Source organism: Coregonus lavaretus, assembly GCF_964263955.1.
Source record: "Coregonus lavaretus genome assembly, chromosome: 3".
Lineage (NCBI taxonomy): Eukaryota > Metazoa > Chordata > Actinopteri > Salmoniformes > Salmonidae > Coregonus > Coregonus lavaretus.
The window spans coordinates 72,671,193-72,680,387 of NC_139990.1; positions in this window are offsets into that span (position 1 = coordinate 72,671,193).

Below are 9,195 nucleotides of genomic sequence, written 5' to 3' on the forward strand. Positions count from 1 at the left end.
AATAATAAATATAATATGCCATTTAGCAGACGCTTTTATCCAAAGCGACTTACAGTCATGTGTGCATACATTTTTACATATGGGTGGTCCTGGGGATCGAACCCACTACCCTGGCGTTACAATGCTCTACCAATTGAGCTACAGAGGACCACAACTGTTTGGAGAGCTCCTTGGTCTTCATGGTGCCACTTGCTTAGTGGTGTTGCAGACTCTGGGGCCTTTCAGAACAGGTGTGTGTATATATACTGAGATCATGTGACACTTAGATTGCACACAGGTGGACTTTATTTAACTAATTATGTGACTTCTGAAGGTAATTGGTTGCACCAGATTTTATTTAGGGGCTTCATAGCAAAGGGGGTGAATACATATGCACGCACCACTTCTCCGTTATTTATTTTGTAGAATTTTTTTAAACAAGTTATTTTCTTAATTTCACTTCACCAATTTAGACTATTGTGTATGTCCATTACATGAAATCCAAATAAAAATCCATTTAAATTACAGGTTGTAATGCAACAAAATAGGAAAAACGCCAAGAGGGATGAATACTTTTGCAAGGCACTGTATTACAGCAGCAAAGGGGGGACCAACTCCATTTTAATGCCCATCATTTTGGAATGAGATGTTCGAAAAGCAGGTGTCCACATACTTTTGGTAATGTAGTGTATGTACATGAAGGCAGGGTCAAGTGACTAGGCATCATAATGGATAATAAAGAGTATAATGAAGAACAGAGTTTCAGCAGCAAATGATGAGTGTAAAAGTGTGTGTTTGTGTTGTCGATATGCATGTGTGTGTTATGTGGTTGTGTGTGCGTATGTAGCGTATGTGAACGTCTGGGGGTTTTGTGTGGGGGTGTCAATGTAGTGTGTTTTAGTGTGTGTGTGTGTGTATATATATATATATATAGTCTAGTGAGTGTGCACAGGGTCAGTGCAAGATAGGGTCAGTGCAGACAGTTCAGGTAACCATTAATTGACTATTTAGCAGTCTTATGGCTTGCTGGTAGAAGCTGTCTCGGAGCCTGTTGATTCGAGAGCTGATGATCCGGTACTGTTTGCCGGACGGAGTGAACAGTCCATTTTTCAGACCTCTCTCTGACACCGCCTGATATCGAGGTCCTGGATGGCAGGGATCTCGGCCCCAGTGATGTACTGGGCTGTCCACACCACCCTCTGTAGCGCTTTGCGGTCGAGGGCGGTACATTTACCATACCAAGTTGTGATGCAGTCAGTCAAGATGCTCTCAATGGTGCAGCTGTATAACATTTTGAGGATCCGAGGGCCCATGCCAAATCTTTTCCACCTCCTGAGAGGGAAGAGGTGTTGCCGTGCCCTCTTCACGACCGTGCAGGTGTGTGTGGACCATGTTAAGTCCTTAGTGATGTGGACGCCAAGGAACTTGAAGCTCTCGACCCTCTTCACTACAGCCCTGTGGATGGGGTCTCTCCCCTCTTTCTCCTATAGTCCACGATCAGGTCCTTAGTTTTACTGACGTTGAGGGAGAGGTTGATGTCCTGTATATGGTTCTACCTAGAACCCTCTGTGACTGATTCTGCCTAGAACCCTCTGTGAAGGGTTCTACCAAGAACCATTTTATCATCTAAGGGTTCTTCCTAGAACCGTCTATGAAGGGTTCTACCGACACCTTTTTATCTTTGGAGGGTTCTTCCTAGAACCCGCTATGAACAGTTCCACCAGCCTTATTAGCCTTTAAAATTGAATGATTTATGACAATGCATTGCATATATAAGGCCTTTCTTTAAGGGCCTAGTTATACTCTAACGCAGGGGTGTTAGGAATCTCCTGGTGTACAGGCCACATCAGGCCTGCAAGTCACATTATGCTGCCTTGCAAAGTGTAATTCCTATTGGAATCCAGCCAAAGTTAGGATATCCAACAAGAATAATTGTTAATCACCCGCAACCTGCATTCAGAATGACTGCCAGGGTAGGGAAGATTGAAAACTGGAACAACCATCTCGGTAATGGGTGCAATAAATCCAATTACTAACAGATTGGATTAGTTTAGAAAACGATATGTTATTTATCTTTGTGTAGCATAAAATGTATCAACCAATCAATGCAAAAACAACAGATATAACAGTAAAACAAAGCAATTCTGAAAATCTCCCTGCAATAGAGCATGCTGGGAAATATTATATATGGTTCTTTGTAGAACCCTTCTTGCCTTCCAAAGAATCATTCTTGCCTTCCAAAGAATCATCAAAGAACCCTTTCTTCCAAAAATAGTTCTAAGGATGTTAAAGGTTCTAGATAGAACCCTTTGCCTTACAAATAACCCTTGTCTTCCAAAAAGGGTTCTTCTGATCAAAACAGTTCTTGGTAGAACCTTATCCCTTCGCAAAGAACCCCTTTGGAACACTTTTTTTTTCTAAGAGTGTATTGTCCTTTTGCATGTTTGATGTCTCATTGTAGTTCCTAGCAGGCTTTCTTGTATGCGTCCATGTCCGTGTCCCGTTCCTTGTAAGTGGTATCTCTAGCCTTTAGCCCAGATGGAAATTGCCTGTAATCCATGGTTTTTGGTTTGGATATGTTCGTATAGTCACTGTGGGGACGACATCGTCTATGCACTTATTGATGAAGCCTGTGACTGTTGTGGTAAACTCCTCAATGGTATCGGATGAATCTCGGAACATAGCCTCACATCTGCTTCATGCGACCATTTCCGCATTGAGTGCATCACTGGTACTTCCTGTTTGAGCCTTTGTTTGTAAACAGGAAGCAGGAGAATGGAGTCGTGGTCAGATTTGCCGGAGGGAGGACGAGGGAGGGCCTTGTGGTCCTCTGTAGCTCAATTGGTAGAGCATGGTGCTTGTAACGCCAGGGTAGTGGGTTCGATCCCCGGGACCACCCATACGTAAAAATGTATGCACACATGACTGTAAGTCGCTTTGGATAAAAGCGTCTGCTAAATTGCATATTATTATTATTATATTATTGTACGCGTTTCTGTGGGTAGAATAAAAAGTGGTCTAGAGTTTTAGCGCCCCTAGTGTTGGTAGAAGTGAGGTAGGACGGTTTTATGCCGCCCCACATTAAAGTCTCCACCCACTAGAAACGCTGCCTCTGGGTGAGCGGTTTCTTGTTTGTTTATGGCCCCATACAGTTCGTTGAATGTCAGAATGGACATAGACAGCCATGATAATTATGGTTGAGAACTCTCTTGGTATATAAAACGGTCAGCAGCTTACCATTTAGGTATTCTACATAAGGTGAGCAAACAACAAGGATTGAGTCCCAACCATACTCACTGTATTAGTGTCTGTCAGAGTATGTGAGTGGAGTGGTCGGAAATCCCGCTCATCACTCATGGAGCAGTGCTCAAGCTCCGGGGCTCCATGTCCTTTCCAACCACTCCGCTAAAAACCGCTCCTTGCTCACAGGGAAAAAAACAGCCTCTCCAAATTCGCTACATTCATTTCACACAATTTAACCAACACCCATCAATTTGTGTGACTACCTGGACCTACCATTTGGTTTTGAAGTATTGAAACCAAACCATATGATTTGAATGAAAAGTATTAAAATAAACATGAAAAGGTGAACTTAAGAAGCGCTCATCGTTTCAAATAGGCTACATGTCATATTAAACAGCATATAATAATAATATAATAATATGCCATTTAGCAGACGCTTTTATCCAAAGCGACTTACAGTCATGCGTGCATACATTTTTGTGTATGGGTGGTCCCGGGGATCGAACCCACTACCTTGGCGTTACAAGCGCCATGCTCTACCAGCTGAGCTACAGAGGACCACATATAAACACTCTAAATAGGTCAGGAGTCAGACACGGAGCCTCGGAAGGAACGGAAATGAATTATTTAGGCTATATTATTTCAATTATTTCAAGGCTATAGCCTACAAAGAAATACATTGTGACGCATTTGCGAGTGCGACACACTAGGCTGGTAGGGAGTCATGGACATTAAGCGCTCAGCATTTAAACAACATTTTTCCACCTAATGACTCACAACCACCTTGAGAGAACTGACTGAGACCTTATTTGTCTGTCTGGTTATTTGTTTGAGAAGTTCAAGAAGTAAAGTACAAATATTGATTGTAATGTTCTCTTTTGAAGACAGAGTAACCAATAAAAACAAATAAAAATACTGACACTGACCTCAGCGCAGTGAGAGATACCCATGGACTGATGCTGCTAAGCAGTGACCTTTACCTTCTGTCTGGGAATGAGAAGTGGTCAACCCTATAATACAGATCACTTGCTCAAACAGGTGACTGGGCAGGGCCTTGTTTTTAGGCAGCAACAGACCTTCGAATGCCCGACCATAGCTACATAGCTCTATCACACGTCTTGTAATATGTGATGTGCTGTGAGAGCTTAATATATGGTTCCTTTATGAAAAAAGGCTTGCAAAAGAAATGAGAACATCTGACCATAGCTATCACGACGATGCAATGTTGTGATGTGGGGAGTTTTGACATGTCTGGTTCATTTATGATACCATCGTTGTTTTGTTGTTTTTCGTCTTATCCACTCAGTTATGTGATGCTCTCTTTCCCCTCCTTCAGACGATAAAGCAATTATTTATCCTCTTCATCCCCTTATCTTTACGCAAAGCGCTCCAGCAGTCAGCCCTCTGCCTAGAGTGAAGATAGGAGTCAGTGCCCGCCTCCATGCCTGGACTCTGATTCCCCCAAACACATGTGGGCTCAGTGGGGCGATAGTCAAAACGTGCTCTCTTCATGTTAGATCTCTGCTGTTGTCTAATCACTTTCCCACTTTCTCTTCTCAACTGTGCTGAAGTCAGGAATGGAGCCAAGTTGTGCATAGTGATACAAGCACAATTTTCCCCATTCCTAGGTCATATTTAGAGCTGTCTGTGTCTACCTACAGTGGGGAAAAAAAGTATTTAGTCAGCCACCAATTGTGCAAGTTCTCCCACTTAAAAAGATGAGAGACGCCTGTAATTTTCATCATAGGTACACGTCAACTATGACAGACAAATTGAGAGAAAAAAATTCAGAAAATCACATTGTAGGATTTTTAATGAATTTATTTGCAAATTATGGTGGAAAATAAGTATTTGGTCACCTACAAACAAGCAAGATTTCTGGCTCTCACAGACCTGTAACTTCTTCTTTAAGAGGCTCCTCTGTCCTCCACTCGTTACCTGTATTAATGGCACCTGTTTGAACTTGTTATCAGTATAAAAGACACCTGTCCACAACCTCAAACAGTCACACTCCAAACTCCACTATGGCCAAGACCAAAGAGCTGTCAAAGGACACCAGAAACAAAATTGTAGACCTGCACCAGGCTGGGAAGACTGAATCTGCAATAGGTAAACAGCTTGGTTTGAAGAAATCAACTGTGGGAGCAATTATTAGGAAATGGAAGACATACAAGACCACTGATAATCTCCCTCGATCTGGGGCTCCACGCAAGATCTCACCCCGTGGGGTCAAAATGATCACAAGAACGGTGAGCAAAAGTCAAAAGTCCCAGAACCACACGGGGGGACCTAGTGAATGACCTGCAGAGAGCTGGGACCAAAGTAACAAAGCCTACCATCAGTAACACACTACGCCGCCAGGGACTCAAATCCTGCAGTGCAAGACGTGTCCCCCTGCTTAAGCCAGTACATGTCCAGGCCAGTCTGAAGTTTGCTAGAGTGCATTTGGATGATCCAGAAGAGGATTGGGAGAATGTCATATGGTCAGATGAAACCAAAATAGAACTTTTTGGTAAAAACTCAACTCGTCGTGTTTGGAGGACAAAGAATGCTGAGTTGCATCCAAAGAACACCATACCTACTGTGAAGCATGGGGGTGGAAACATCATGCTTTGGGGCTGTTTTTCTGCAAAGGGACCAGGACGACTGATCCGTGTAAAGGAAAATATGAATGGGGCCATGTATCGTGAGATTTTGAGTGAAAACCTCCTTCCATCAGCAAGGGCATTGAAGATGAAACGTGGCTGGGTCTTTCAGCATGACAATGATCCCAAACACACCGCCCGGGCAACGAAGGAGTGGCTTCGTAAGAAGCATTTCAAGGTCCTGGAGTGGCCTAGCCAGTCTCCAGATCTCAACCCCATAGAAAATCTTTGGAGGGAGTTGAAAGTCCGTGTTGCCCAGCGACAGCCCCAAAACATCACTGCTCTAGAGGAGATCTGCATGGAGGAATGGGCCAAAATACCAGCAACAGTGTGTGAAAACCTTGTGAAGACTTACAGAAAACGTTTGACCTGTGTCATTGCCAACAAAGGGTATATAACGAAGTATTGAGAAACTTTTGTTATTGACCAAATACTTATTTTCCACCATAATTTGCAAATAAATTCATAAAAAATCCTACAATGTGATTTTCTGGATTTCTTTTCCTCATTTTGTCTGTCATAGTTGATGTGTACCTATGATGAAAATTACAGGCCTCTCTCATCTTTTTAAGTGGGAGAACTTGAACAATTGGTGGCTGACTAAATACTTTTTTCCCCCACTGTACGTAATATGTATTTTCCCACCAGGTCTTTTAGATGCGTAATGAGGATTCTTAGCCAGAACATCTGGTAACACTGGCAATTCAAACAGGTGAATGCGCAAGGCAGTGTTATTAGGGAGCAACAGGTATTTGAAATAAATGGGAACGCCTGGACATTATGTTATTCTCCTCTTATGCTGTATTTTCAGTTGTATGTAGTTCAGCAGATAGGCTCCATTTAGTTCAGTCATAGGGGACAAATTAAACATGCATGTTTATGTAAATCCCTTGTTCTACACTCTTAGAAACAGAGGCTGTCTCCATGATGTGGAAACAACGTTGATTGATTCAACCAGTGCTTTTTTAACTAAAATATACTACAATGTTTTGGCACAAAAACTGTGTGCGTGTTGACTTTTCTTCTGAGTTTCAATGTGTGTGTGTGTGCGTGTGTGTGTGTGCGTGTGTCTGTGCACGTGCGTCTCTCTCTATTTCTAACTAACGCTGGAGACAAAACGTACCGTATTACTCCCTGCTTATCAGAACTAACTGTCCAGCAGAAATAATTACCTATTCGATTTTTGCACTGCAAGTTAAGAACAAGTGATAGGTAGATAGTGACAGACAGTTATTTAGGCCAGTTTCCAGCATGTAAAACGGATTGCAATGATGTCATTATGACATATTTTATGGTTAGGTTGTATAGTGATCGTATACGTTTTGTTAATGACCAGATTTCAACCAAAATATGACGTATTTTCCATGACATCTTGAGCTGGTCATAAAAATACATCTTTACCCGGTTGTAACATAGGCCAGTTGTTTGTAATCTGGTAATTATGTCTTATCAACCAGTAAACCAGTTTACAACAGATAATTTTGGCATGTGCAAATATTGTTGTCTGTTGTATTCTGTCTTAATTTCAAGTTTGATGTAGGCCTACTATCTCTGCTTGACTTGGTAGCATATGTAGTGTTGATATCAATAACAGGAAAATTACATGCAATGTCCTCCTCCCTTGATAGTGAGTGTTAAATTGGATATTACACTATTGTGTGCTGTTGTGTAAGTATACCATGGGTTTCATTTTCACCACATGACATGGCTCCGTAGTGTACAGGCACTGAACTACAACAGATATTTTGATGTCATTCATATTATTTAAGATGGCCACTGTGGTTTTCTGAGGGTTGCTGGTGTACAGTACGTGTTTACATAGAAACACAGTCTTTCGAACATTGTATTCCAGAGGACAGTACACAGACATAGCTTTTAGTCCATTTGTGAAGACATGTATGGTATACAGTGCCTTCAGAAAGTATTCATACCCCTTGACGTATTCCACATTTTGTTGTTACAGCCTGAATTAAAAATTTCTTTAAAAAAATAATAATTCTCACCCATCTACACACAATACCCCATAATGACAATGTGAAAACATGTTTTTAAATTTTTTGGAAAATGAAATACAATATCTAATTAACATAAGTCTGCACACCATCCAAAGTGTAATTAACCATGCTCAAAGGGAATTTCAGTGTCTGCTTTTTTTATTTTTACCCATCTACCAATAGGTGCCCTTCTTTGCGAGGCATTGGAAAATCTCCCTGGTCTTTGTGGTTGAATCTGTGTTTGAAATTCACTTCTCGACTGAGGGACCTTACAGATAATTGTATGTGGGGTACAGAGATGAGGTAGTCATTAAAAAATAATGTTAAACATTATTATTGCACACAGAGTCCATGCAACTTATTATGTCACTTGTTAAGCAAATGTTTACTTCTGAATCTATTTATGCTTGCCATAACAAAGGGTTTGAATACTTCTTGACTCAATACATTTCAGCTTTTCAATTTTTATTAATTTGTAAAAATGTCTAAAAACATAATTCCACTTTAACATTAGGGCCAGTGACAAAAAATCTCAATTTAATCAATATCAAATTCAGGCTGTAACACAACAAATTGTGGAAACAGTCTAGGGGTGTGAATGCTTTCTCAAGGCACTGTACAATTCCACAAGCCTACGTTCGTGACTAGGGAACTCAAGGAGATCCACTACAGTAATCAGACATAGGCCTACACATTGTGTACTTTCTACACATCTAATGCTGACACAATGTATTGACCTTTGGTAGCCTTTGGTGATGTTTTAGACAGTGTCAGAATGTGATGTTGTTGTTGTTGTGCATTTGCACAATGTGTAAAGAGAAAAACAGTAATTTCACCAGACATACATTTTTATTAACAGTTTAATACACTTTATAAAGTTTCTTAACATTTCATTTGGAAATAGGTGTTATGCATAGTCCCCTGTGAGGAAAAATTCAAGCAACAGTCGGTGTTATTTTTCAAAGGTTTTCAAAACATCTAATGACAAGGTTTTTATAGTCTAATGTTTGGACAAATAATCTCAATCTTATCTCAAGAGAAAACATCCTGTTATGCTCTGGGAATGTATAAAATCTGGTTAATCTGTTTAGTTTGATAAACAGCATACCGAGCATGACCTATGCAAATGAGCATGCACACCGCATCTGTTCAAACTGCGTGCGTAATGCGCTCTTGGAGTTTTATTGCAAGAGTCTTCAAGAGAACGCTAGCTCCGACCGTTCAGCAGTAATGATTGAAAACTCATCATCACCACCTGACCATGGAACATTTTATATTTAGTTCAGTTTCAGTGACTCATCACCAGCTCTTGAACGCGTTTTTGCTTTTCCACC